Source organism: Tachyglossus aculeatus, chromosome X2, assembly GCF_015852505.1.
Source record: "Tachyglossus aculeatus isolate mTacAcu1 chromosome X2, mTacAcu1.pri, whole genome shotgun sequence".
In the NCBI taxonomy this organism is placed as follows: domain Eukaryota; kingdom Metazoa; phylum Chordata; class Mammalia; order Monotremata; family Tachyglossidae; genus Tachyglossus; species Tachyglossus aculeatus.
The window spans coordinates 16470462-16498097 of NC_052100.1; the positions used below are offsets into that span (position 1 = coordinate 16470462).

The 27636-nt window shown below is 61.7% G+C and overlaps 2 long non-coding RNA genes across 3 annotated transcripts; both read left to right on the plus strand.

Moving 5' to 3' along the window:
* The first annotated feature begins 2026 nt into the window (after positions 1 to 2026).
* On the plus strand, positions 2027 to 3321 carry LOC119949438. The gene is made up of 3 exons (XR_005457195.1): positions 2027 to 2105; positions 2505 to 2552; positions 2883 to 3321. It is a non-coding gene; the product is annotated as an uncharacterized LOC119949438 (long non-coding RNA).
* A 159-nt stretch (positions 3322 to 3480) lies between these two features.
* Positions 3481 to 5237, plus strand: LOC119949437. 2 transcript variants are annotated; one of them, XR_005457193.1, is made up of 5 exons: positions 3481 to 3673; positions 3824 to 3868; positions 4236 to 4409; positions 4908 to 4965; positions 5134 to 5237. It is a non-coding gene; the product is annotated as an uncharacterized LOC119949437 (long non-coding RNA). The 2 variants fall into 2 exon arrangements; XR_005457194.1 differs by having other exon boundaries at positions 3652 to 3673; positions 4293 to 4409.
* Positions 5238 to 27636: the final 22399 nt, after the last annotated feature.

The window sequence follows — 27636 nt, forward strand, 5'->3', positions numbered from 1 at the left end:
CTGGGCTCTATCCACTAGGCCTTGCCACGTATAGTCTCCGAGACCGTCGACGGGCAGACGAGAACTGTGTCAAACTGTGTTCGGCCCACCTATCCGGGATTCCGGCGCACCTGGTCAGACACTGTGACTCGTAGGAATTTTTTGTCCTTATTATGCGCCAGGCCCTGTACTAATTGCTCGGGCGGAAACTAGCTGATCACATTGGACACAGTCCCTGTCCCACTTGGGGCCCACAGTCTTCATCCCCACTTTACGGATGAGGGAACTGAGGCCCGGAGAAGTGAAGTGACTTACCCAAGGTCACACAGAAGACAAGTGGCAGAGCTGGAATAAGAACCCATGACCTTCTGACTCCCAGACCCGGGTCTGTATTTTTCATGGAAAAACATTGATTTTTCATGGAAAAACATTTCATTGTCATGGGAGTGTGATGATGACACTCCCCCGATTAGAGGCCAGAAAGGAGGGGAGGCAGGTGGGAGCAGGAAGGCTGGGTCTAGGCCGTAGGCCTGGGGTTTCCTTTGCTAACCCCCTGCCACACCCTAGACCGAGCCACCGGAGCCCGTCGCGATACGGGGGTCGCCCGCTGGCCTCCCGCAGCCCGAGCCACCGTCGATCGGTTATCGGTCGATCGTATCTATTGAGCGTTTACTCTGTGCAGAGCACTGTACTGAGTGCTTGGGAAAGTACACTGCGATAGAGTTGATGGACATAATCCCGATCCTTAAGGAGCTTGTGGTCTACAAGGGAAGACAGACACTGAAATAAATGAGAGAGAGAGGAGATGGCCACCTGGGACTGGCAAGTGCTTAGAGGGATACCATCCAAGTGTACAGGCCACGTAGAAGGGAGAACAATTAGGGGAAATGAGAACTTAGTTGTGGAAGACCTTTTGGAAGATATAATAATAATGATAATAATTCTGGCATTTGTTAAGTGCTTACTATGTGTCAGTCACTGTTCTAAGCACTGGGGTAGATACAAGGTACTAGGGTTGTCCCACATGGGGCTCACAATCTTAACCTCAATCCCCACTTTATTGATGAGGTAACTGCTGCACAGAGAAGTTAAGTGGCTTCCCCAAGGTCACACAGCAGCCAAGTGGAGGAGCCGGGGTTAGAACCCACGTCCTCAGACTCCCAAGCCTGTGCTCTCTCCACTAATCCGTGCTGCGTAGATGTGATTTTAAGAGGGCTCCGAAGGTGGGGAGAGCGGTGGGCTGTTTGATTTGAAGGGACAGGCTTTTCTGGCCATTCCTCGGGTCCGGTGTCAGCGGCCTGGACGTGGGGGTTGTGAGGAGGGAACTGAGACGGGACAGGAAAGGGGGGTGGGGGTGGGGCCGGAGATGAGACTGGCTGGAGAGGTGTTTGGAATTAGTGTTTCTCTGGACAGACCCTTTCATCCTATCCTAATCATTCATTCAACTGTATTTATTGAGCACTTACTATGTGCAGAGCACTGTACTAAGCGCTTGGAAAGTACAATTTGGCAACAGATAGAGACAATCCCTACCCGACAATGGGCTCACAGTCTAGAAGGGGAGACAGACAACAAAACGAAACAAGTAGACAGGTGTCACTAGCATCAGAATAGATAAATAGAATTATAGATATATACACATCATTAATAAAAGAAATAGAATAATAATTATGTACAGATATACACAAGAACTGTGGGGCAGGGAAGTGGGTAGCTCAGAGGGAGGGAGTAGGGGCAATGGGGAGAAGAGGAGGAGCAGAGGAAAAGGGGGGCTCAGTCTGGAAAGGCCTACCTATCCTACTCTATCTTTTTGGCAGCCATACCCTATCCAATGATGCAGCTGGGCCATCTCTCAGGGACAACTGATTTCTACCCCAGCTGCTTCCAATCAGGGGAATTAGTGACTAAGGCACACACGCCCCGCCCCCACACTCTTCCTGCCCTATATAAGCCTTCAGGGCCCTACCTTTTTCAAGGCTGGTTGTCTTTGAATCATGGTAGTGGCTGGGTTTGGGAGAATAAGGGGTTTTTTTTTTGCAACGAGGCCTCGATCTGCTTAGTAGCTGGGAGTTTTTTGAGGTTACTTAATTACCCCAAAATCCTGTCTGTAGGGCTGGACTGAGAGGGTATTTTTACTCTATCCTGACCTCATTCATTCCTGCATTGGGGGGCAGGGGTGGTTAGTGGGCTAAAGAGGTTATTACTCCATCTTAGCAGGCTTCCTGATCACTCAAACTGCCTCTTTGTTCTCCCACTTCTCTCCGTGGCTGTGGAAGTTCTAAGGGACACTTTGTTACTGCAATCAATCAACAGCATTTGAGAGCTTCCTTCAGGAGGAGCACTGTACTAACTGCTTGGGGGAGTCTAATAGAACAGATTAAGCAGACATGTTTCTTGCAGCCTTGCCTCACCACCTCAACACACCTGTCCCCTCTTCTCTGCTCTCATGAGGGTGTTGTTTTCCCTTAAACCTTCAGATAGGCCTGCCTTGTGCATGTTGACATAATTTCTTTTTAAATTTATAGGTCCAGTATTGGAATAATGAGGGGGTTTGGATCTAGATGATACAACAGGTAAGGGGAGATTCTGGGTACTTAATTGATGTGGGGTGAAGGCTTCAGTGCTTAGAGGGTGGGATTAAGTGCATTGGTGAGCTGGAAGGGAAAATGAAGTGTGTTTTTTAGGGATAGGGTGGGGAGATGATAACTTTAGGGAAGGCCTGTTAGAGAAGAAACAATTTCAGAAGGCCTTTTATAGAGATGGAAGACTCCTGGTGTGTCAACAGGGTAGGTGGGTGGGTGGGAGTGCCAGCTGGGAGGATGTTTGGGATGGGTTGAGGGTGGATGTGGTCCAGGTGAGGCATAAGGAGCTGGCTGGAACTTTCAGGCTTTTCCTAATCCCAGGTGGATGTCGAAGAAGTCCTGATGAGCAGAAGAGAAGGACCAACTTATTTCTCCTCCCAGAAGCTTCTCACCACACTTCCTGGTCGTGAGGACTGTTGCCCCTTCAGGGAGAACCCAGAGCAGCTGATCCCCATGGAGATGAGGAATCAAGAGCTGAGCTTCCATCCCTAAGGGAAGGTGATGGGGGCATGACTAGGGGTTACTGCCGGAGGAGGGCAAGGTGTAGAGAGGGGTGTGTTACTCTCAGTACTGTGGCTGGTTCTACCCACTGGGGCTAAGGGTCTGCATAGGGAACTGGTTCTGTGACTTGACTGTGGGACTGAGAAAACCCAGGGTCCTTAATTCTATAGAAGGGTCATTTCTCCCTGAACCCACAGTCCTGTCCACAGGGTCACCCTGCAAATCCTCAGCTCCTCTAGGGGTGGAACTCCTCTGTGCTTGACAGTGACTCCCTCTGAGGGGGTTGGGAGGGTGCAGGGGGAGCAGGGAAGAGCCTAGTGTTAAGAGTGAAGCTGACTAAAGTGTTCTGTGGCTTGCTAGATGTGAACTCTTCTGGGTCAGGAAACTTCCCCAAGGCCCTCCATGCAGGGCTTTTCTGTGGGGGGTATCAACCTCACAGATGTAGTAGACCTCATGAATGCTTGGGTTCAGGGTCAGGGTTGGGGACTGGGGTGAAGGGCCTACCACTCTCGCCAGGCTTCCTGGCCACTCAAACTGCCTCTTTGTTCTCCAGTTTCTTGCTGTGGCTGTGGAAGTTCTAAAGGGCACTTGGCTCCTGCAATTCATCAATGGTAAGTGAGGGCTTAATGTATGCTAAGCACTGTACTAAGTGCTTGGGGAGGTAGAATGCAACAGATGTAGTACACCTGTTGCCTACCCACCTCAGCACACCTGTCCCCATTTTTCAGCAATTCTAATAGAATTCTCTTCCTATCATATAGGTCCAGCATCAATATAATGAAGGGGACCCAGATGATATAATACAGGTAAGGGAAGAATCTGTGTAAAAAGATATGTACTTAATTAATGGTGGTGTGTGTGGGGGGGTAATGCTTCAGGGTTTAGTGGGTGAGAGTAAGTGCCTGGGTGAGTTGGAAGGGAAAATAAAGTTTGTTTGGAGGGGTGGGGGCATTGGGGGCTGGGGGGATAAGAGCTGAAGTCAGGCAAGGCTTGTTAAAGAAACCATTTCAGGAGGACTTTTAAAGATGTGGGAGAAGGCTGGTAGATCCAGTGGTGGGTGGGGGGTGGGAGGTCGTGTGGGATAGGTTGAGGGTAGATGTGGTCAGAGTGAGGCATAAGAAGTAGCCTGGAGCTTTCAGGCTTTTCCTAACCCCAGGTGAGTGCTGTTCAAAGGTGGATGTCGGAGTCCTGATGACAGGAAGAGATGGATCAGTGCATTTCCCTTCCCAGAACCTTCTCACCAACCTTTCTGGCCATGAAGACTACCACTCCTTTAGTGAGGACCCAGAGCAGCTGATCCCCATGGAGATGAGGAATCAAGAGTGGAGCTTCCATCTATAAAGGAAGGTGATGGGGGCATGACTAGGGGTTGCTGCAGGAGGACTCAGTCCTGTCCACAGGGTCACTCTGCAAATCTTCAGCTCCTTTAGAGGTGGAACCCCTCTGTGCTTGACAGTGACTGCCTCTGAAGGAGTTGGGAAGGTGAGAGGGAGGGGGGAAGAGCCTAGGTTAGGACTGAAGCTAAGGGTTCTCTGGCTTGGTAGATGTGAGGCTTTGTAGCCCGGGACATTTCCCCAAGGTCCTCCCTGCAGGGCTGTTCTGTGGGGGTAGCATCCACAGGGATGTTCAATCAATCAATCAATCATATTTATTGAGTGCTTACTGTGTGCAGAGCACTGTACTAAGCACTTGGGAAGTACAAGTTGCCAACATACAAGTTGGCAACATGTTGACCTCATTAATGCCCGGGTTCAGGGTTAGGGTTACCAACTTACTGGGGTGAAGGGCTTAAGGCTCCCTCTCAGAAGGCTTCCTGTCCACTCAAACTGCCTTTTTGTTCTCCAGGTTCCCACTGTGGCTGTTGAAGTTGCAAAGGACACTTGGCTCCTGCAATCCATCAGTGGTATGTGAGTGCTTAGTATATACAGAGCACTGTATTAAGTGTTGGGGGGGGGGGGGGGGGGAAGCAACAGATCTAGCACACCTGTTGCCTGCCACCCTGACTCATCACCTCAGAACACCTGTCCCCACTTGACTGCAATTCTGATAGAGTTCCCTTTCAATCTTATAGGTCCAGCATCTGTTTGTTGGGGAGTCCCAGATGATACAACATAGGTAAGGGAAGGATATGAGTAAAAAGATATCTACATGATGTGTGGCGAAGGCTTCAGTGCTTAGAGGGTGGGATTAAGTGCATGGGTGAGCTGGAAGAGAACAGAAAGGGTGTGGTGGAAGGGGTGGGGACACTGGGGGCCAGGGAGGATGAGAGCTTTAGTCAGGGCAGGCTTGTTGGGAGAAACAATTTCAGTAGGGCTTTTAAAGCTGTGGGAGATGGCTGGTAGATCCACTGGGTTGGTGTGGGGTGGGAGTCGAGAGGAAAGGATGTGTGGGATGGGTTGAGGGTGGATGGTGATCCATGTGAGGCGTAAGGAGCAAGCTGGAGTTTTCAGGCTCTTCCTGATCCCCGGTTTAGGCGGTCTGGAGGAGGATGTCGAAGGAATCCTGATGATGGGAAGAGATGGACTGATTGTTTTCCCTTCCCAGAACCTTCTCACCACCCTTCCTGGCCATGAGGACTGTTACCCCTTCAGTGAGAACCCAGAGCAGCTGATCCCCATGGAGAGGAAGAATCAGGAGCTGAGCTTCCATTTCTAAGGGAAGGTGGTTAGGGCATGTGTGGATGATTAGGAGTTACTGCAGGAGGACTACAGGGTGTGTAGAGGGGCATGTCAGTCTCAGTATTGTGGCTGGTTCCACCATCTGGGGCTAAGGTTCTGTGTAGGGAACTGGTTCTTTCTGACTAGAGTGGGGGACTGAGAAGACCCAGGACCCTTAATTCTATAGATGGGTCCTTCCTTCCTGAGCCCACAGTCCTGTCCACAGGGTCACCCTGCAGAGAACTGTACTAAGTGCTTTGGGGAGTAGAATGCAACTGATGTAGTACACCTGTTGCCTACCACCCTCACTCATCCACCTCAGCACATCTGTCCCCAATTGTCTACAATTCTGATAGTGTTCTTTTCTTATAGGTCCAGCATCAGTATGAGGGGGACCCAGATGATATGATACAGGTAAGGGAAGAATCTGAGTAAAAAGATATATACTTAATTAATGTGGGGTTAATCATTCAGGGTATAGTGGGTGAGAGTAAGTGCATGGGTGAGCTGGAAAAGAAATTAAAGTGTGTGTTTGGAGTGGTGGGGGCATTGGGGGCCGGGGAGTCAGGGGCAGGGGGGGATGAGAGCTTAAATCGGGGAAGGCTTGTTAGAGAAGGAGCAATTTCAGTAGGGCTTTTAAAGATGTGGGAGAAGGCTGGTAGGTGGGGGGGGTGGGGGGATGTGTGGGATAGGTTGAGGGTGGATGTGGTCCAAGAGAGGCATAAGGAGCAGGCTGGAGCTCTAAGGCTTTTCCTAATCCCAGGTGAGTGCCATTCGAAGATGGATGTTGAAGGAGTCCTGATGAGCAGAAGAGAAGGACCAACTTATTTCTCCTCCCAGAAGCTCCTCACCACCCTTCCTGGTCATGAGGACTGTTGCCCCTTCAGTGAGGACCCAGAGCAGCTGATCCCCATGGAGATGAGGAATCAAGAGCTGAGCTTCCATCCCTAAGGGAAGGTGATGGGGGTATGACTAGGGGTTAGTGCAGGAGGAGGGCAAGGTGTAGAGAGGGGTGTGTTACTCTCAGTACTGTGGCTGGTTCTACCCACTGGGGCTAAGGCTCTGCATAGGGACCTGGTTCTGTGACTTGACTGTGGGACTGAGAAAACCCAGGGTCCTTAATTCTATAGAAGGGTCATTTCTCCCTGAACCCACAGTCCTGTCTACAGGGTCACCCTGCAAATCCTCAGTTCCTCTAGAGGTGGAACCCCTTTGTGCTTGAGAGTGACTGCCTCTGAGGGAGTTAGGAGAGTGTGGGGGAATGGGGGAGTGGGGGGGAAAGCCTTGTGTTAACAGCGAAGCTGACCAGGTGTTTTTTGGCTTGCTAGATGTGAGCTCTTCCAGGCTCGAAAACTTCCCCAAGGCCCTCTCTGCAGAACTATTATGTGGGGGTTTCATTCTCATGGATGCTGACCTTACTCATTCCCTTGCTGGGGGTGGAGGGTGGGTAGTAGGTCGAAGGGCCTAAGGCTCCCTCTCAGAAGGCTTCCTGTCCACTCAAACTTGCTCTTCCTTTGTTCCCCAGCTTCTCGCTGTGGCTGGGGAAGTTCTGAAGGACACTTGGCTCCTGCAATCCATCAAGGGTGTGTGAGTGCTAAGTATATGCAGAGCACTGTACTAAGTGTTTGGGTTATACAATGCAACAGAACAATCACACCTGTTGCCTGCCACCCTCTTTCACCCACCTCAGCACACCTGTCCCCACTTGTCTGCAATTCTGAGAGAGTTCCCTTTCAATCTTATAGGTCCAGTGGGGGAAGGTGGGAGGTGTTTCCAGATGATACAATACAGGTAAGGGAGGGATTTGAGTAAAAGGATATGTACTTAATGGGGGTGAGGCAGGGGGAGTTAATGGTTCAGGGTTTAGTGGGTGAGAGTAAGTGCATGGGTGAGCTGGAAGAAAAATCAAGTGTATGTTCGTGTGTCTGGGGTGTGGAGAAATGAGAGCTTTAGTCAGGGAAGGCTTGTTGGAGAAGAAACAATTTCAGTAGGGCTTGTAAAGATTTGGGAGACTGCTGCTATGTCCACTGTGTGGGTAGGGGGTGGGAGTTCCAGGGGGGAGGATGTGTGGATTGTGGATGGATGGGGTCCAAGTGTCCCCCTTCAGTGAGGACCCAGATGAGCTGATTTCCATGGTGAGGAAGAATGAGCTGAGCTTCCATCTCTAAGGGAAGGTGATGGTGGACCTGAGGAGACCCAGTGTCCTTAATTCTTTAGATGGATCAGTCAATCCTACCTGAACCCACAGCCCCTTCCACAGGGTCACCCTGCCACATCCTCAGTCCTTCCAGAGTTGGAACCCCTCTGTGCATGACACTGAATGCCTCTGAGAGAGTTGGGGGGAAGTCGGGGTTGTGGGGGGAATGGGAGGAGGGGAGAGTCTAGTGTTTGAGTGTAGCTGGCTAGGTGTTTTCTGGCTTGCTAGCCATGAGCTCTCCTAGGCCAGGAAACTTCCCCAATTTTCCCCCGGGCTGTTTATGGGAGATATCATCCTTCACCTATACTGATCTCATTCATGCCTGTTTTGGGGGTCAGGGGTGGGTAGAGGGGTGAAGGGCCTAGCACTCCATATCAGAAGGCTTCCTGGCCACCTCTCCATTCCTCAGCTTCTTGCTGTGTCTACGTTAGTTCTATTAGACACTGTGCTCCTGCAGTCAATTGACGTGAGCCCGCTGTTGGGTAGGGACCATCTCTAAGATGTTGCCAACTTGTATTTCCCAAGCACTTAGTACAGTGCTCTGCACACAGTAAGCACTCAATACAATTGAATGAATGAATGATACTGGAATGTGTCCTACATGCAGAGCACTAACCTAAGTGCTTGGGGATAGTACAGTGCAGGGGAATTAGCAAATGTGTTCCCTGTAGCCCTGACTCACCACCATAGCACACTTGTCCTCACTTGTCTCCTCACTATGGTGTCTCCTTTCCTGAGACTTTGTTAGGCATGTCTTACATATTGTAACATAATTTCTTTTCAGTATTCTAGGTCCAGCATCACTTTGCTGATGCTGACAATACCAGCTGACAATACAAGTAAAAGAGCTGAGTATATGTACCTAATTTCTGTGGGGTGAATGCTTCATTGCTTGGTGGGTGGGACTAAATGCATGGGTGAGCTGGAAGGGAAAATAAAGTGTGTGTGTGTGTGTGTGTGTGTGTGTGTCCACCCATCCTATTCTCCTGTGGAGTTCTGTAGCCTCCAACTTGTATCTTTGTAGGGAGCATAGAAGGGTTTGGTATGGAGTATTGCAAGTCTTACCACTCCTCTTGTTTAGTCTGCCTTGGTACTGGAGACTTGTTGTTTAAGTCCATGCCTCTTCCAACGTGGGAGTGTGGGGATCCAATGGCAGGGGTAGGGAAGAGTGGAGGATCCAGGCTTCTGTGGCTGTTCTCTCATGCCTATTGAAAACCAGGCTGATTTGCGGGATGTTGGAGAAATGTCTCTATGTTGGAAAAACTGCATCATTTGAGTTTCCTTCTCAACTTGCAGGAGCACCATCAGACCAATCACTCCACGCAGTGCGCTGAGAGAAATCTTGGAAGTAGGACCACCTCAACGATATCATGGCCGGTGAGAAGTAATTTAACTTGGTCTGTCATCTGCTCCACAACAATAATTCCCTTCTCTCACTGACTCCAATGCCTATTTCCATGACTGTTCTAGATTTAGAGGAGGCAACTTCTGGCGCTTAATTTACTCTGCATAATCAGTACTTTCACAACTATCAAACTGGTCCTATCCCCCCCACCCACACTTGGGTCCTAGTGGGGCACTGCCCCCCCCCCCCCGCCCCGTGCGATCCATCTGGTCCTATGCCCCCCTGGCTCCTTCTGGTCCTTTGCCCCCCCCCCCCCCCCCCAGTCCCCACTCCGACTGGTCTTATTGCCCCTGGTCTGGTTCTATCCTTCCTGCTCATTCTAATTCTATTCCCCCGGCTCTGGCTAGTTCTTTCCCCCTGCTCTGTCTAGTTCCCCCCGCTCGGTCGAGTTCTATCCCCCCGGCTCGGTCAAGATCTATAGATCTATCCGCCCGCTCTGACTGGTCTTATCGCCACCCCCCTGCTCCCACTGGTCCTATTGTCCCCGGCTTCGACTGGTTCTAACACCCATCCTCCTTCTGGTTCTATCCCCCCCACCCCCATCTGGTTCTATCTCCCCACAACTGACTGGTTCTATCCTCTCTCCCCCCCACCCCCCCACCTCCGTCTGGTCCTTTTTTCCCTGCTCCATCTGGTCCTTTCCCATCCCTGCTCCGACTGGTCCTACCCGCCCCCCCGGCTCCGACTGGTCCTATTGCGCCCCCCCACATTGCCCCCGCTCCGACCGGTCCTATCGCACCCCCAGCCCACTCCGACTGGTCCTATTGTCCCCGCTCTAACTGGTCCTACCACACCCCCACCCTGCTCCAATGGGTCCTGCTGCCCCCGCTATCGTGCTGTCCCCCCCACTCCCTGTTAGGTCTCGTGCTGTCACCCCCTGCCCAGCCTAGTGCTGTCGGCACCCCACCTAGTGCTGTTGCTCCCTGCCCGGCCTCGTGCTGTGACCGCCCCACCCCCCCGCCTAGTGCTGTTGGCCCCCTGCCCTGCCTAGTGCTGTAGGTCCCCCGCCCCGCCTAGTGCTGTTAGCCCCTGCCCCGCCTAGTGCTGTCACCACCCCCCGCTTCATCTATTGCGATCCCCCTGCTCTGCCTAGTGCTATCCGCCCATGCTCTTCCTAGTGCTATCCATCCTTACTCTGCCTAGTGCTGTCCCCCTGAGCTCTGCCTAGTGCTTCCCCCGCCTCCGCCTACTGCTGTTGCCCCCCGCTCCGCCTACTGCTATCCCCTCCACTCTCCCTAGTGCTATCCCCCCTGCCCAGACTAGTGCTATACTCCCCGCTCTGCCTAGTGCTATCCCACCTCTCCACCTAGTGCTATCCCCCTGCTCTGTCTACTGCTATCCTCCTGCCCCAACTTGGGCTGTTGCCCCCCGCCCCACCTAGGGCTGTCGCCCCCTGCCCCACCTAGGGCTGTCGCCCCGCCCCCCCCACTCCGTCTACTGCTATCCCCCAACTCCATCTACTGCTATCCCCCCGCTCCGTCTAATGCAATCCCCTAGTCCTGCCTAGGGCTGTCGCACGCCCCACTCCACTCCTTCTAGTGTTATCCCCCATCCCGGCCTAGGGCTGTTGCGCCCCCATCCCGGCTTGGGCTGTTGCCCCCTGCCTTCCGGCCTAGGGCTGTCGCCCGCTGCCTCCCGGCCTAGGGCTGTTGCCTTCCTCCCCACTTAGGGCTGTCACCCCCCCCCCCACAACTGCCTAGGACTGTGGCACCCCCGCCCCGTCTAGTGCTATGCCCCCCACCCCGCTTAGTGCTATCCCCCCCAGCCCTGCCTAGTGCTATCCCCCCTCTCCACTTACTGCTATCCCCCTGCATCTCCTAGTGCTATCCCCCCGCTCCGTCTAGTGCTATCCCCCCGCTCCGTCTAGTGCTATCCCCCCGCTCCGTCTAGTGCTGTAGCCCCCTGCCCCGACTAGGGATGTTGCCCCCAGGCTCCGCCTAGTGCTATCCCCCCCTGCTCTGCCTAGTGCTATCCCCCCTGCTTAGTGCTGTTGCCCCCTCTCTCCGCCTAGTGCTATCCCCCCAGGTCTGCATAGTGCTGTCCCCCTCTCCCTGCCTAGTGCTGTGGCCCCCCGTCCCTGCCTAGTGCCGTGGCCCCCGCCCGGCCTAGTGCCGTGGCCCCCCGCCCGGCCTAGTGCCGTGGCCCCCCCGCCCGGCCTAGTGCCGTGGCCCCCCGCCCGGCCTAGTGCCGTGGCCCCCCGCCCGGCCTAGTGCCGTGGCCCCCCGCTCGGCCTAGTGCCGTGGCCCCCCGCTCTGCCTAGTGCCGTGGCCCCCCGCCCTGCCTAGTGCTGTCCTCCCCCGCCCTGCCTAGTGCTGTCCCCCCCGCTCTGCCTAGTGCTGTCCCCCACCGCTCTGCCTAGTGCTGTCCCCCCCGGCTCTGCCTAGTGCTGTCCCCCCCCGGCTCTGCCTAGTGCTGTCCCCCCCGGCTCTGCCTAGTGCTGTCCCCCCCGGCTCTGCCTAGTGCTGTCCCCCCCGGCTCTGCCTAGTGCTGTCCCCCCCCGCTCTGCCTAGTGCTGTCCCCCCCCGCTCTGCCTAGTGCTGTCCCCCCCCGCTCTGCCTAGTGCTGTCCCCCCCCGCTCTGCCTAGTGCTGTCCCCCCCCGCTCTGCCTAGTGCTGTCCCCCCCCGCTCTGCCTAGTGCTGTCCCCCCCCGCTCTGCCTAGTGCTGTCCCCCCCGGCTCTGCCTAGTGCTGTCCCCCCCCGCTCTGCCTAGTGCTGTCCCCCCCCGCTCTGCCTAGTGCTGTCCCCCCCCGCTCTGCCTAGTGCTGTCCCCCCCCCGCTCTGCCTAGTGCTGTCCCCCCCCGCTCTGCCTAGTGCTGTCCCCCCCCGCTCTGCCTAGTGCTGTCCCCCCCCGCTCTGCCTAGTGCTGTCCCCCCCCGCTCTGCCTAGTGCTGTCCCCCCCCGCTCTGCCTAGTGCTGTCCCCCCCCCGCTCTGCCTAGTGCTGTCCCCCCCCGCTCTGCCTAGTGCTGTCCCCCCCCGCTCTGCCTAGTGCTGTCGCCCCCCGCTCTGCCTAGTGCTGTCCCCCCCCGCTCTGCCTAGTGCTGTCCCCCCCCGCTCTGCCTAGTGCTGTCCCCCCCCGCTCTGCCTAGTGCTGTCCCCCCCCGCTCTGCCCAGTGTTATCCCCCCCGCCCAGTGTTATCCCCCCCTGCTCTGCCCAGTGCTGTCCCCGCCCTGCTCCGTCTAGTGCTGTCCCCCCGCTCCATCTAGTGTTGTCCCCCCACTCCGTCTAGTGCTGTCCCACCGCTCCGTCTAGTGCTGTCCCCCCCGGCTCTGCCTAGTGCTGCCCCCCCCGCTCTGCCTAGTGCTGCCCCCCCGCTCTGCCTAGTGCTGTCACCCCCGCTCTGCCTAGTGCTGTCCCCCCCGACTCTGCCTAGTACTGTCCCCCCCCGCTCTGCCCAGTGTTATCCCCCCCGCCCAGTGGTTTTCCCCCCCTGCTCATGCCCAGTGCTGTCCCCGGCCCTGCTCCCGTCTAGTGCTGTCCCCCCCCGCTCCATCTAGTGTTGTCCCCCCGCTCCGCTAGTGCCTGTCCCACTGCTCCGTCTAGTGCTGTCCCCCCGCTCCGCCTAGCGTTGTTGCTCCTCCCTGCCCCGCCTAGGGCTGTGGCCCCCCGCCTAGGGCTGTCGCCCCCCCGCCCCGCCTAGGGCTGTTGCCCCCTGCCTAGGGCTGTCGCCCCCCCGCCCCTCATAGGGCTGTCGCCCCCTGCCCCGCCTAGGGCTGTTGTCCCCCTGTCCCGCCTAGCGCTATCCCCGCCGCTCCGCCTAGTGCTATCCCCCTGCTATGCCCAGGGCTGTCACCCCCAGCCCTGACTATGGTTGTTGCCCCCCCATTCCGCCTAGTGCTATCCCCCCTGCTCCGTCTAGTGCTATCCCTCTGCTCCGTCTAGTGCTATCCCTCTGCTCCGTCTAGTGCTATCCCCCCGCTCCGTCTAGTGCTATCCCCCCGCTCCGTCTAGTGCTATCCCCCCGCTCCGTCTAGTGCTATCCCCCCGCTCCGTCTAGTGCTATCCCCCCGCTCCGTCTAGTGCTATCCCCCCGCTCCGTCTAGTGCTATCCCCCCGCTCCGTCTAGTGCTATCCCCCCGCTCCGTCTAGTGCTATCCCCCCGCTCCGCCTAGGGCTGTCGCCCCCTGCCCCAACTAGCATTGTTGCCTCCCTGCTCCGTCGAGTGCTATCCCCCTGCTCCATCTAGTGCTATCCCCCTCCCCCACCCAGGGTTGTCTCCCCCTGCCCCGCCTAGTGCTATCCCCCCTCTGCTCTGCCTACTGCTCTTGCCCCCTGCCCCGCCTAGTGCTGTCGCCCCCCTCCCCCACCGAATGCTATCCCCCACTCCTCTGCCTAGTGCTATCCCCCTGTTCTGCTTAGTGTTATCCCCCTGTGCCACCTAGCTCTGTCCCACCACACCTAGTGCTGTCCCCCCTCAGCCCCCCCTAGGGCTGTTGCCCCCCGCCCTGCCTAGGGCTGTTGCCCCCCACCCTGCCTAGGGCTGTTGCCCCCCTGCCCTGCCTAGTGCTATCCCCGCTGCTCTGCCTAGTGCTATCCCCCTGCTATGCCCAGGGCTGTCACCCCCAGCCCCGACTATGGTTGTTGCCCCCCCATTCCACCTAGTGCTATTCCCCCCTGTTCTGCCTAGTGCTATCACCCATGCTCTGTCTGTTGCTATCCACCCGCTATGTCTACTGCTATCCCCCTGCTCCGTCTAGTGCTATACCCCCCCTCCATCTAGTGCTATCTCCCCGTTCCATCTAGTGCTATCCCCCTCCTCCACCTAGGGCTGTCTCCCCCTGCCCCAACTAGGATTGTTGCCCCCCTGCTCCGTGTAGTGCTATCCCCCTGCTCCGCCTAGTGCTATCCTCCCGTTCTTTCTAGTGCTATCCCCCTCCTCCACCTAGGGCCGTCCTCCCCGCCCCACCTAGTGCTATTGCCCCCCGCCCCACCTAGTGCTGTCGCCCCCCCCGCCCCACCTAATGCTATCCCCCACCCCTCTGCCTAGTGGTATCCCCCTGTTCTGCTTAGTGCTATCCCCCTGCCCCGCCTAGTTCTGTCCCCCCACCCCACCTAGTGCTATCCCCCCTCTGCTCTTCCTAGGGCTGTCACCCCCCCCCCAGGGCTGTTGCCCCCCACCCCGCCTAGTGCTATCCCTCCCGCCCTGCCTAGGGCTGTTGCCCCCCTGCCCCGCCTAGCGCTATCCCCGCTGTTCTGCCTAGTGCTATCCCCCTGCTATGCCCAGGGCTGTCACCCCCAGCCCCGACTATGGTTGTTGCCCCCCCATTCCGCCTAGTGCTATCCCCCCCTGCTCTGCCTAGTGCTGTCACCCATGCTCTGTCTGTTGCTATCCCCCCGCTATGTCTAATGCTATCCCCCCGCTATGTCTAATGCTATCCCCCTGCTCCGTCTAGTGCTATCCCCCCGCTCTGTCTAGTGCTATCCCCCCGCTGTGTCTAGTGCTATCCCCCTGCTCCGCCTAGGGCTGTCTCCCCCTGCCCCAACTAGGATTGTTGCCCCACTGCTCCGTCTAGTGCTATTCCCCTGCTCCATCTAGCGCTATCCCCCCACTCCGTCTAGTGCTATCCCCCCCTCTCCGCCTAGGGCTGTCGCCCCCTGCCCCAACTAGGATTGTTGCCCCCCTGCTCCGTCTAGTGCTATCCCCCTGTTCCGTCTAGTACTATTCCCCTCCTCCACCTAGGGCGGTCCCCCCCTGCCCCACCTAGTGCTATCCCCCCTCTGCTCTGCCTAGTGCTGCTGCCCCCCGCCCCGCCTAGTGCTGTCGCCCCCCCCCGCCCCACCTAATGCTATCCCCCACCCCTCTGCCTAGTGCTATCCCCCGTTCTGCTTAGTGTTATCCCCCTGCGCCACCTAGTTCTGTCCCCCCACCACACCTAGTGCTATCCCCCCCCGCCCCACCTAGGGCTGTCGCCCCCCCCGCCCCTCCTAGGGCTGTCGCCCCCCCCGCCCCTCCTAGGGCTGTCGCCCCCCCCCGCCCCTCCTAGGGCTGTCGCCCCCCCCCCCCCGCCCCTCCTAGGGCTGTCGCCCCCCCCCCCCCGCCCCACCTAGGGCTGTCGCCCCCCCCCCCCGCCCCGCCTAGGGCTGTCGCCCCCCCCCCGCCCCGCCTTGGGCTGTCGCCCCCCCCCCCGCCCCACCTAGGGCTGTCGCCCCCCCCCCGCCCCACCTAGGGCTGTCGCCCCCCCCCGCCCCTCCTAGGGCTGTCGCGCCCCCCCCCGCCCCCTCCTAGGGCTGTCGCGCCCCCCCCCCGCCCCTCCTAGGGCTGTCACCCCCCCCGCCCCTCCTAGGGCTGTCGCCCCCCCCGCCCCGCCTAGGGCTGTTGCCCCACCTAGGGCTGCTGCCCTCCGCCCCGCCTAGGGCTGTTGCCCTGCACCCCGCCTAGGGCTGTTGCCCTCCGCCCCGACTAGGGCTGTTGCCCCCCCCCCGCCCCGCCTAGGGCTGTTGCCCCCCCCGCCCCGCCTAGGGCTGTCGCCCCCCCCCCCCGCCCCGCCTAGGGCTGTCGCCCCCCCCCCCGCCCCGCCTAGGGCTGTCGCCCCCCCTGCCCCGCCTAGGGCTGTCGCCCCCCTGCCCCGCCTAGGGCTTTCGCCCCCCTGCCCCACCTAGGGCTATCCCTCCACTCTGCCTAGTGCTAGCCCCCTGCTCCACCTTGTGCTATCCCCCCTGCTCCACCTGGTGCTAGCCCCCTACTCAGCCTAGGTCTGTCATGCCCCACCCCGACTACGGTTGTTGCCCCCCTGGCTCTGCCTAGTGCTATCTTCTCTGCCTAGTGCTGTCACCCCTGCCCCATCTAGTGCTATCCCCCCGCTCTGCCTAGGGCTTCCCCCCCGCACCGCTCTGCCTAGGGCTTCCCCCCCTGCTCTGCCTAGTGCTATCCCCCCCGCCTAGTGTTGTTGCCCCCTGCTCCGCCTAGGGCTGTTGCCCCCTACTCCGACTAGGATTGTTGCCCCCCTTTCCGTTTAGTGCTATCCACCCCCTGCTCTGCCTTGTGCTATCCCCGCCCCCCCTGCTCTTCCTAGTGCTATCACCCCTGCCAAGTGCTGTCCCCCCCTGCTCTGTCTAGTGCTATCGTCCCACACAGCCTAGTGCTGTTGCCCTCAGCTCTGCTTAGGGCTGTCACCCCCCCCCCGCCCTGCCTAGGGCTGTTGCCCCCCCCCCCCCGGCCAAGGGCTGTTGCCCCCCCCCCCCGCCTAGGGCTGTCGCCCCCCTGCCCCTCCTAGGCCTGTCACACCCCCGCCCCGCCTAGGCCTGTAGCCCCCCCGCCCCGCCTAGGGCTGTCACCCCCTGCCTCGCCTCCGGCTGTCTCCCCCACGCTCCGTCTAGTGCTATCTCCCTGCTCTGCCTAGTGCTGTCCCCCACTGCTTTGCCTAATGCTATCCCCCCCGACTAGTGCTGTCCCCCCGGCTCCATCTAGTGCTACCCCCCTGCCCCGCCTAGGGCTGTCGCCCCCAGCCCCCCCAAGGGCTGTCACCCCCCGCCCCACCTGTGGTGATCGCCCCTTTCCGCTGCCTAGTGCTATCCCCCCGACTCCGCCTAGTGCTATCTCCCCACTCCATCTAGTGCTATCCCCTCACTCCGCCTAGTGCTTTCCCCCGTTCCGTCTAGTGCTATCTTCCCACTCCGCCTAGGGCTGTCACCTTCCACCCTGACAACGGTTGTCGCCCCCCCCCCCCGCTCCGCCTAGCGCTATCCCCCCCGCTCTGCCTAGTGCTATCCCCCCTGCCTAGTGCTGTCCCCTCTGCTCCGTCTAGTGCTATCCCCCCGCTCCGCCTAGGGCTGTCGCCCCCCTGGCCCGACTAGGATTGTTGCCCCCCTGCTCCGTCTAGTACTATACCCCTGCTCCGCCTAGTGCTGTCCCCCCCACCTAGTGCTGTCCCCTCTGCTCCGTCTAGTGCTATTCCTCGGCTCTGTCTAGTGCTATCCCCCCGCTCCGCCTAGGGCTGTCGCCCCCTGCCCCGACTAGGATTGTTGCCCCCCCGCTCCATCTAGTACTATACCCCTGCTCCACCTAGTGCTATCCTCCCCGCCTAGTGCTGTCCCCTCTGCTCCATCTAGTGCTATCCCTCGGCTCCGTCTAGTGCTATGCTCCCGCTTTGCCTAGGGCTGTCGCCCCCTGCCCCGACTAGGATTGTTGCCCCCCTCCGCTTCGTCTAGTACTATACCCCTGCTCCGCCTAGTGCTATCCCCCCTGCCTAGTGCTTTCCCCCTCGCTCCATCTAGTGCTATTCCCCCCTGCCCCACCTAGGGCTGTCACCCCCCGCCCTGCCTAGTGATATCGCCCTGATCCACCTAATGCTATCCCCCCGCTCCGCCTAGGGCTGTCACCCCCCACCCCGCCTAGGGCTGTTGCCCCCCCGCACCTTGCTTAGTGTTATCGTTCCTACTCTGTCTAGTGCTATACCCCCCATCTAGTACTTCCCCCCAACCCTCCGGTCTGTCTAGTGCTATCCCCCCGCTCCGCCTACTGCTATCCCCCCCTGCTCTGCCTAGTGCTATCCACCCCTCCTAGTGCTGTCCCCCCTGCTCCCTCTAGTGCTATCCCCCTGCTCCATCTCGTGCTATCCCCCTGATCCGCCTAGGGCTGTCGCCCCCTCCCCCGACTAGGGTTGTTGCCCCCACGCTCAGTCTACTGCTATCCCCCCTGCTCTGCCTACTGCTATCCCCCCTGCTCTGCCTACTGCTATCCCCTCTCCTAGTGCTATCCCCCTGCTCCATCTAGTGCTATCCGTCTAGTGCTATCCCCCTGTTCCTCCTAGGGCTGTTCCCTCCCACCCCGCCTGGGGCTGTTGCCCCCTGCCCTGCCTAGTGCTGTTGTCCCCCTGCTCCGCCTTGGGCTGTCATCCCCCTGCCCCACCTAGGGTTATCCCCCCTGCTCTGCCTAGTGCTATCCCCCCCGCTCCACCTAATGCTATCCCCCCACTCCGCCTAGTGCTTTCCCCCTGTTCCGTCTAGGGCTGTCACCCCCTGTCCCGACTACGGTTCTTGCCCCGCCGCTCTGCCTAGTGCTATTCTCCCGCCCGCCCCCCCTCCCCGGCTCTACCTAGTGCTATCCCCCCGCTCCATCTAGTGCTATCCCACCACTCCGCCTAGGGCTGTTGCCCCCTGCCCCTACTAGGTTTGTTGCCCCCCCGCTCCACCTAGTGCTGTCCCCCCCCGCTCCGCCTTGTGCTGTCCCCCCACTCCACCTAGTGCTATCCCCCCGCTCCAACTAGTGCTATCCCCCATCTTTGCCTAGTGCTATCCCTCCGCTCCATCTAGTGTTGACTCCCCCATGCTCTGCCTAGTGCTATCCCCCCAACCTAGTGCTATCCCCCTGCTCTGTCTAGTGCTATCCCCCCTGCTCCTCCTAGGGCTGTCGCCCCCCACCCGGCCTAGGGCTGTTGCCCCCCCACCTTGCTTAGTGTTATTGTTCCGGCTCTATCTAGTGCTATAACCCCCGCCTAGTGCTTCCCCCCCACCCCTCGGTTTGTGTAGTGCTATCCCCCCGCTCCGCCTACTGCTATCCCCCCCTGCTCTGCCTAGTACTATCCCCCTGCTCTGTCTAGTGCTATTCCCCTGCTCCTCCTAGGGCTGTCGCCCCCCCGCCCCGCCTAGGACTGTCAGCCCCCCAGCCCCGCCTAGGACTGTCGCCCCCTGCTCTGTCTAGTGCTACCCCCCTGCTCCGTCTAGTGCTATCCCCCCTGCTCCATCTAGTGCTATCCCCCCGCTCCACCTAGGGCTGTCACCCCCTGCCCCGACTAGGGTTGTTTCCCCCACGCTTATCTAGTGCTATCCCCCTGCTCTGCCTAGTGCTATCCCCCCCTGCTCTGCCTAGTGCTATCCCCCCCCTGCTCTGCCTAGTGCTATCCCCCCCTGCCTAGTGCTGTCCCCCCCGGCTCTGTCTAGTGCTGTTGCCCCCCCGCCTTGGGCTATCGCCCCCCCCCGCCTTGGGCTATTGCCCGCCTGAACCGCCTAGTGCTATCCCCCCCGCTCCGCCTAGTGCTATCCCCCCGCTCCGCCTAGTGCTATCCCCCCGCTCCACCTAGTGCTATCCCCCCGCTCCGTCTAGTGCTATCCCCCCCACCCCGCCTAGGGCTATCTCCCCCTGCCTCACCTAGTGCTACACCCCCACTCCGCCTAGTGCTATCTCCCCCCCGCTCCATCTAGGGCTATCCCCCCACCCCGCCTTGGGCTGTTCGCCCCTGGCCCTGCCAAGGGCTGTCGCCCCCCGGTTCCACCTAGTGCTATCCCCCCCGCACCACATGGTCCTATCCCCCCCACTCCATCTAGTGTTATCCCCCCACTCTGCTTTGGGCTGTTGCATGCGCCCCCCCCACCGCCTAGTGCTGTCGCCCCCTCCCCCTGCCTAGTGCTGTCGCCCACCTCCCCACCTAGGCCTGTCGCCCATCTCCCCACCTAGGCCTGTCGCCCCCGGCCCTGCCTAGGGCTGTCGCTCCCTGCCCCTCCTAGGGCTGTTTCACCCCACCCCACCTAGGGCTGTTGCCCCCCTGCACTGCCTAGGGCTATCCCCGCTGCTCCATCTAGTGCTATCCCCCTCCCAGTGCTACCCCCCCGCTCTGCCTAGTGCTACCCCCCCCGCTCCGCCCAGTGCTACCCCCCCGCTCTGCCTAGCGCTACCCCCCCCGCTCCGCCTAGTGCTACCCCCCCGCTCCGCCTAGTGCTACCCCCCCGCTCCGCCTAGTGCTACCCCCCCCCCGCTCCGTCTAGTGCTACCCCCCGCTCCGTCTAGTGCTACCCCCCCGCTCCGTCTAGTGCTACCCCCCCCGCTCCGTCTAGTGCTACCCCCCCGCTCCGTCTAGTGCTACCCCCCCCGCACCGTCTAGTGCTACCCCCCGGCTCCGTCTAGTGCTACCCCCCGGCTCCGTCTAGTGCTACCCCCCCCGCTCCGTCTAGTGCTACCCCCCCCGCTCCGTCTAGTGCTACCCCCCCACTCGGTCTAGTGCTACCTCCCGCTCCGCCTAGGGCTGTCACCCCCTGCCCCGACTACGGTTGTTTTCCCCACGCTCATCTAGTGCTATCCCCCTGCTCTGCCTAGTGCTACCCCCCCCCCGCTCTGCCTAGTGCTGTCCCCCCCAGCTCTGCCTAGTGCTATCCCCCCCTGCTCTGCCTAGTGCTATCCCCCCCCTGCTCTGCCTAGTGCTATCCCCCCTGCCTAGTGCTGTCCCCCCGACTCTGTCTAGTGCTGTTGCCCCCCCCGCCCCGCCTAGGGCTGTTGCCCCCTGCTACGCCTAGTGCTACCCCCCTGCTCTGTCTAGTGCTATCCCCCCTGCTCCATCTAGTGCTATCCCCCCGCTCCACCTGGGGCTGTCACCCCCTGCCCCGACTAGGGTTGTTTCCCCCACGCTCATCTAGTGCTATCCCCCCTGCTCTGCCTAGTGCTATCCCCCCCCCGCTCTGCCTAGTGCTATCCCCCCCTGCTCTGCCTAGTGCTATCCCCCCCCTGCTCTGCCTAGTGCTATCCTCCCTGCGTAGTACTGTCCCCCCGGCTCTGTCTAGTGCTGTTGCCCCCCCCCGCCTTGGGCTATCGCCCCCCCCCCGCCTTGGGCTGTCGCGCCCCCCCCCCGCCTTGGGCTATTGCCCCCCTGAACCACCTAGGGCTGTCCCTCCCCGCTCTGCCTAGTGCTATCCCCCTGCTCCGCCTAGTGCTATCCCCCTGCTCCACCTAGTACTATCCCCCCACCCCGCCTAGGGCTATCTCCCCCTGCCTCGCCTAGTGCTACACCCCCACTCCGCCTAGTGCTATCTCCCCCCCGCTCCATCTAGGGCTATCCCCCTGCCCTGCCTTGGGCTGTTCGCCCCCCCCACCCCCGCCCCTGGCCCTGCCAAGGGCTGTCGCCCCCCCCGTTCCACCTAGTGCTATCCCCCCTGCTCAACATGGTCCTATCCCCCCCCACTCCATCTAGTGTTATCCCCCCACTCTGGGCTGTTGCGTGCGCCCCCCCCCGCCTAGTGCTGTCGCCCCCTCCCCCTGCCTAGTGCTGTCGCCCATCTCCCCACCTAGGCCTGTCGCCCATCTCCCCACCTAGGCCTGTCGCCCCCGGCCCTGCCTAGGGCTGTCGCTCCCTGCCCCTCCTAGGGCTGTTGCCCCCCTGCACTGCCTAGGGCTATCCCCCCTGCTCCATCTAGTGCTATCCCCCCACTCAGTCTAGTGCTATCCCCCCGCTCCGTCTAGTGCTACCCCCCTGCTCCGTCTAGTGCTACCCCCCCGCTCCGTCTAGTGCTACCCCCCTGCTCCGTCTAGTGCTACCCCCCCCGCTCCGTCTAGTGCTACCCCCCCCCTCCGTCTAGTGCTACCCCCCCCCGCTCTGTCTAGTGCTACCCCCCCGCTCTGTCTAGTGCTACCCCCCCCGCTCCGTCTAGTGCTACCCCCCCCCGCTCCGTCTAGTGCTACCCCCCCGCTCCGTCTAGTGCTACCCCCCCGCTCCGTCTAGTGCTACCCCCCCGCTCCGTCTAGTGCTACCCCCCCCGCTCCGTCTAGTGCTACCCCCCCACTCCGTCTAGTGCTACTCCCCCGCTCCGCCTAGGGCTGTCACCCCCTGCCCCGACTAGGGTTGTTTCCCCCACGCTCATCTAGTGCTATCCCCCTGCTCTGCCTAGTGCTATCCCCCCTGCTCTGCCTAGTGCTGTCCCCCCCGCTCTGCCTAGTGCTATCCCCCCCCGCTCTGCCTAGTGCTATCCCCCCCCTGCTCTGCCTAGTGCTATCCCCCCGCCTAGTGCTGTCCCCCCGACTCTGTCTAGTGCTGTTGCCCCCCGCCCCGCCTAGGGCTGTCGCCCCCTGCTACGCCTAGTGCTACCCCCCTGCTCCGTCTAGTGCTATCCCCCCCTGCTCCATCTAGTGCTATCCCCCCCGCTCCACCTAGGGCTGTCGCCCCCTGCCCCGACTAGGGTTGTTTCCCCCATGCTCATCTAGTGCTATCCCCCCCAGGCTCTGCCTAGTGCTATCCCCATCCGGTTCTGCCTAGTTCTATCCCCCTCCGGTTCTGCCTAGTGCTATCCTCCCTGCCTAGTGCTGTCCCCCCGGCTCTGTCTAGTGCTGTTGCCCCCCCGCCTTGGGCTATCGCCCCCCCCCGCCTTGGCCTGTCGCGCCCCCCCCCCCCCCGCCTTGGGCTATTGCCCCGCCGAAGCGCCTAGGGCTGTCCCTCCCCGCTCTGCCTAGTGCTATCCCCCCGCTCCGCCTAATGCTATCCCCCTGCTCCGCCTAGTGCTATCCCCCCACCCCGCCTAGGGCTATCTCCCCCTGCCTCGCCTAGTGCTACACCCCCGCTCTGCCTAGTGCTATCTCCCCCCTGCTCCATCTAGGGCTATCCCCCCGCCCCGCCTTGGGCTGTCTCCCCCCCCCGCCCCCCGGCTCTGCCAAGGGCTGTCGCCCCCCTGCTCCACCTAGTGCTATCCCCCCCGCTCCACAAGGTCCTGTCCCCCCCCACTCCATCTAGTGTTATCTCCCTACTCTGCTTTGGGCTGTTGCATGCGCCCCCGCCTAGTGCTGTCGCCCCCTCCCCCTGCCTAGTGCTGTCGCCCACCTCCCCACCTAGGCCTGTCGCCCACCTCCCCACCTAGGCCTGTCGCCCATCTCCCCACATAGGCCTGTTGCCCATCTCCCCACCTAGGCCTGTCGCCCCCGGCCCTGCCTAGGGCTGTCGCTCCCTGCCCCTCCTAGGGCTGTTGCACCCCACCCCACCTAGGGCTGTTTCCCCCGGCACTGCCTAGGGCTATCCCCCCTGCTCCATCTAGTGCTATCCCCCTCCCAGTGCTATCCCCCCCGCTCCGTCTAGTGCTATCCCCCCCGCTCTGTCTAGTGCTACCCCCCCGCTCCGTCTAGTGCTACCCCCCCCCCCGCTCCGCCTAGTGCTACCCCCCCGCTCCGCCTAGTGCTACCCCCCTCCTCCGTCTAGTGCTACCCCCCCTCCGTCTAGTGCTACCCCCCCGCTCTGTCTGGTGCTACCTGCCCCCGCTCTGTCTGGTGCTACCCCCCCGCTCTGTCTGGTGCTACCCCCCTGCTCTGTCTAGTGCTACCCCCCCGCTCCGTCTAGTGCTACCCCCCCGCTCCGTCTAGTGCTACCCCCCCGCTCCGTCTAGTGCTACCCCCCGCTCCGTCCAGTGCTACCCCCCCGCTCCGCCCAGTGCTACCCCCCCGCTCCGCCCAGTGCTACCCCCCCGCTCCGCCCAGTGCTACCCCCCCGCTCCGCCCAGTGCTATCCCCCCGCTCCGCCTAGTGCTATCCCCCCCGCTCCACCTAGTGCTATCCCCCCGCTCCGCCTAGTGCTATCCCCCCGCTCCGCCTAGTGCTATCCCCCCGCTCCGCCTAGTGCTATCCCCCCGCTCCGCCTAGTGCTATCCCCCCTGCTCCACCTAGTACTATCCCCCCACCCCGCCTAGGGCTATCTCCCCCTGCCTCGCCTAGTGCTACACCCCCACTCCGCCTAGTGCTACACCCCCACTCCGCATAGTGCTATCTCCCCCCCGCTCCATCTATGGCTATCCCCCCGCCCTGCCTTGGGCTGTTCCCCCTCCAGCCCCTGGCCCTGACAAGGGCTGTCGCCCCCCCGTTCCACCCAGTGCTATCCCCCCCCGCTCCACATGGTCCTATCCCCCCACTCCATCTAGTGTTATCCCCCCACTCTGCTTTGGGCTGTTGCGTGCGCCCCCCCCCCGCCTAGTGCTGTCGTCCCCTCTCCCTGCCTAGTGCTGTCGCCCACCTCCCCACCTAGGCCTGTCGCCCACCTCCCCACCTAGGCCTGTCGCCCATCTCCCCACCTAGGCCTGTTGCCCCCGGCCCTGCCTAGGGCTGTCGCTCCCTGCCCCTCCTAGGGCTGTTGCACCCCACCCCACCTAGGGCTGTTGCCCCCCTGCACTGCCTAGGGCTATCCCCCCTGCTCCATCTAGTGCTATCCCCCTCCCAGTGCTACCCCCCGGCTCCGCCCAGTGCTACCCCCCGGCTCCGCCCAGTGCTACCCCCCCCGCTCCGTCCAGTGCTACCCCCCGCTCCGCCCAGTGCTACCCCCCCCGCTCCGCCCAGTGCTATCCCCCCGCTCCGCCCAGTGCTACCCCCCCCACTCCGTCTAGTGCTACCCCCCCCGCTCCGTCTAGTGCTACCCCCCCGCTCCGTCTAGTGCTACCCCCCCTCCGTCTAGTGCTACTCCCCCTCCGTCTAGTGCTACCCCCCCGTCTAGTGCTACCCCCCCCCGCTCCGTCTAGTGCTACCCCCCTGCACCGTCTAGTGCTACCCCCCCGCTCCGCCTAGTGCTACCCCCCCCGCTCCGCCTAGTGCTACCCCCCCCGCTCCGCCTAGTTCTACCCCCCCGCTCCGCCTAGTGCTACCCCCCCCGCTCCGCCTAGTGCTACCCCCCGGTCCGTCTAGTGCTACCCCCCCTCCTCCGTCTAGTGCTACCCCCCCCTCCGTCTAGTGCTACCCCAACGCTCTGTCTGGTGCTACCCCCCCCGCTCTGTCTAGTGCTACCCCCCCGCTCCGTCTAGTGCTACCCCCCCCGCTCCGTCTAGTGCTACCCCCCCCGCTCCGTCTAGTGCTACCCCCCAGCTCCGTCTAGTGCTACCCCCCCGCTCCGTCTAGTGCTACCCCCCCGCTCCGTCCAGTGCTACCCCCCCGCTCCGTCCAGTGCTACCCCCCGCTCCGTCCAGTGCTACCCCCCCGCTCCGTCTAGTGCTACCCCCCCGCTCCGTCTAGTGCTACCCCCCCCTGCTCCGTCTAGTGCTACCCCCCCCGCTCCGTCTAGTGCTACCCCCCGCTCCGTCTAGTGCTACCCCCCCCGCTCCGTCTAGTGCTACCCCCCCGCTCCGTCTAGTGCTACCCCTCCGCTCCGTCTAGGGCTGTCACCCCCTGCCCCAACTAGGGTTGTTTCCCCCACGCTCATCTAGTCCTATCCCCCTGCTCTGCCTAGTGCTATCCCCCCCGGCTCTGCCTAGTGCTGTCCCCCCAGCTCTGCCTAGTGCTATCCCCCCCTGCTCTGCCTAGTGCTATCCCCCCTGCCTAGTGCTGTCCCCCCGACTCTGTCTAGTGCTGTTGCCCCCCGCCCCGCCTAGGGCTGTCGCCCCCTGCTATGCCTAGTGCTACCCCCTTGCTCCGTCTAGTGCTATCCCCCCTGCTCCATCTAGTGCTATCCCCCCCGCTCCACCTGGGGCTGTCACCCCCTGCCCCGACTAGGGTTGTTTCCCCCACGCTCATCTAGTGCTATCCCCCTGCTCTGCCTAGTGTTATCCCCCCTGCTCTGCCTAGTGCTATCCCCCCCTGCTCTGCCTAGTGCTATCCTCCCTGCCTAGTGCTGTCCCCCCGGCTCTGTCTAGTGCTGTTGCCCCCCCCGCCTTGGGCTATCGCCCCCCCGCCTTGGGCTGTTGCGCCCCCCCCCCCCGCCTTGGGCTATTGCCCTGCCGAACCGCCTAGTGCTGTCCCTCCCCGCTCTGCCTAGTGCTATCCCCCTGCTCCGCCTAGTGCTATCCCCCTGCTCCCCTAGTACTATCCCCCCACCCCGCCTAGGGCTATCTCCCCCTGCCTCGCCTAGTGCTACACCCCCACTCCGCCTAGTGCTATCTCCCCCCCCCCGCTCCATCTAGGGCTATCCCCCCGCCCCGGGCTGTTCCCCCCCCCCCCCCCGGCCCTGCCAAGGGCTGTCACCCCCCCCGTTCCGCCTAGTGCTATCCCCCCCGCTCCACATGGTTCTATCCCCCCCACTCCATCTAGTGTTATCCCCCCACTCTGCTTTGGGCTGTTGCGTGCGCCCCCCCCCCGCCTAGTGCTGTCGCCCCCTCCCCCTGCCTAGTGCTGTCACCCACCTAGGCCTGTCGCCCATCTCCCCACCTAGGCCTGTCGCCCCCGGCCCTGCCTAGGGCTGTCGCTCCCTGCCCCTCCTAGGGCTGTTGCACCCCACCTAGGGCTGTTGCCCCCCTGCTCCATCTAGTGCTATCCCCCTCCCAGTGCTACCCCCCCGCTCCGTCTAGCGCTACCCCCCCCGCTCCGTCTAGCGCTACCCCCCCCGCTCCGCCTAGTGCTACCCCCCCGCTCCGCCTAGTGCTACCCCCCCGCTCCGCCTAGTGCTACCCCCCCGCTCCGTCTAGTGCTACCCCCCCGCTCCGTCTAGTGCTACCCCCCCCACTCCGTCTAGTGCTACCCCCCCACTCCGTCTAGTGCTACCCCCCCCGCTCCGTCTAGTGCTACCCCCCCTCCGTCTAGTGCTACCCCCCCACTCCGTCTAGTGCTACCCCCCCGCTCCGCCTAGGGCTGTCACCCCCTGCCCCGACTAGGGTTGTTTCCCCCACGCTCATCTAGTGCTATCCCCCTGCTCTGCCTAGTGCTATCCCCCCCCGCTCTGCCTAGTGCTATCCCCCCCCCCCTGCTCTGCCTAGTGCTATCCCCCCCCGCTGTACCTAGTGCTGTCCCCCCAACTCTGTCTAGTGCTGTTGCCCCCCGCCCCGCCTAGGGCTGTCGCCCCCTGCTACGCCTAGTGCTCCCCCCCGCTCTGTCTAGTGCTACCCCCCCCGCTCCGTCTAGTGCTACCCCCCCCGCTCCGTCTAGTGCTACCCCCCCCGCTCCGTCTAGTGCTACCCCCCCCGCTCCGTCCAGTGCTACCCCCCGCTCCATCCAGTGCTACCCCCCGCTCCGTCTAGTGCTACCCCCCCGCTCCGTCTAGTGCTACCCCCCCCGCTCCTAGTGCTACCCCCCCGCTCCGTCTAGTGCTACCCCCCCGCTCCGTCTAGTGCTACCCCCCGCTCCGTCTAGGGCTACCCCCCCGCTCCGTCTAGGGCTACCCCCCCGCTCCGTCTAGGGCTACCCCCCCGCTCCGTCTAGGGCTACCCCCCAGCTCCGTCTAGGGCTGTCACCCCCTGCCCCAACTAGGGTTGTTTCCCCCACGCTCATCTAGTCCTATCCCCCCGGCTCTGCCTAGTGCTATCCCCCCGGCTCTGCCTAGTGCTGTCCCCCCCAGCTCTGCCTAGTGCTATCCCCCCCTGCTCTGCCTAGTGCTATCCCCCCTGCCTAGTGCTGTCCCCCCGACTCTGTCGAGTGCTGTTGCCCCCCGCCCCGCCTAGGGCTGTCGCCCCCTGCTACGCCTAGTGCTACCCCCCTGCTCCGTCTAGTGCTATCCCCCCCACTCCATCTAGTGCTATCCCCCCGCTCCACCTAGGGCTGTCACCCCCTGCCCCGACTAGGGTTGTTTCCCCCACGCTCATCTAGTGCTATCCCCCTGCTCTGCCTAGTGCTGTCCCCCCCGCTCTGCCTAGTGCTATCCCCCCGCGCTCTGCCTAGTGCTATCCTCCCTGCCTAGTGCTGTCCCCCCGGCTCTGTCTAGTGCTGTTGCCCCCCCCCCGCCTTGGG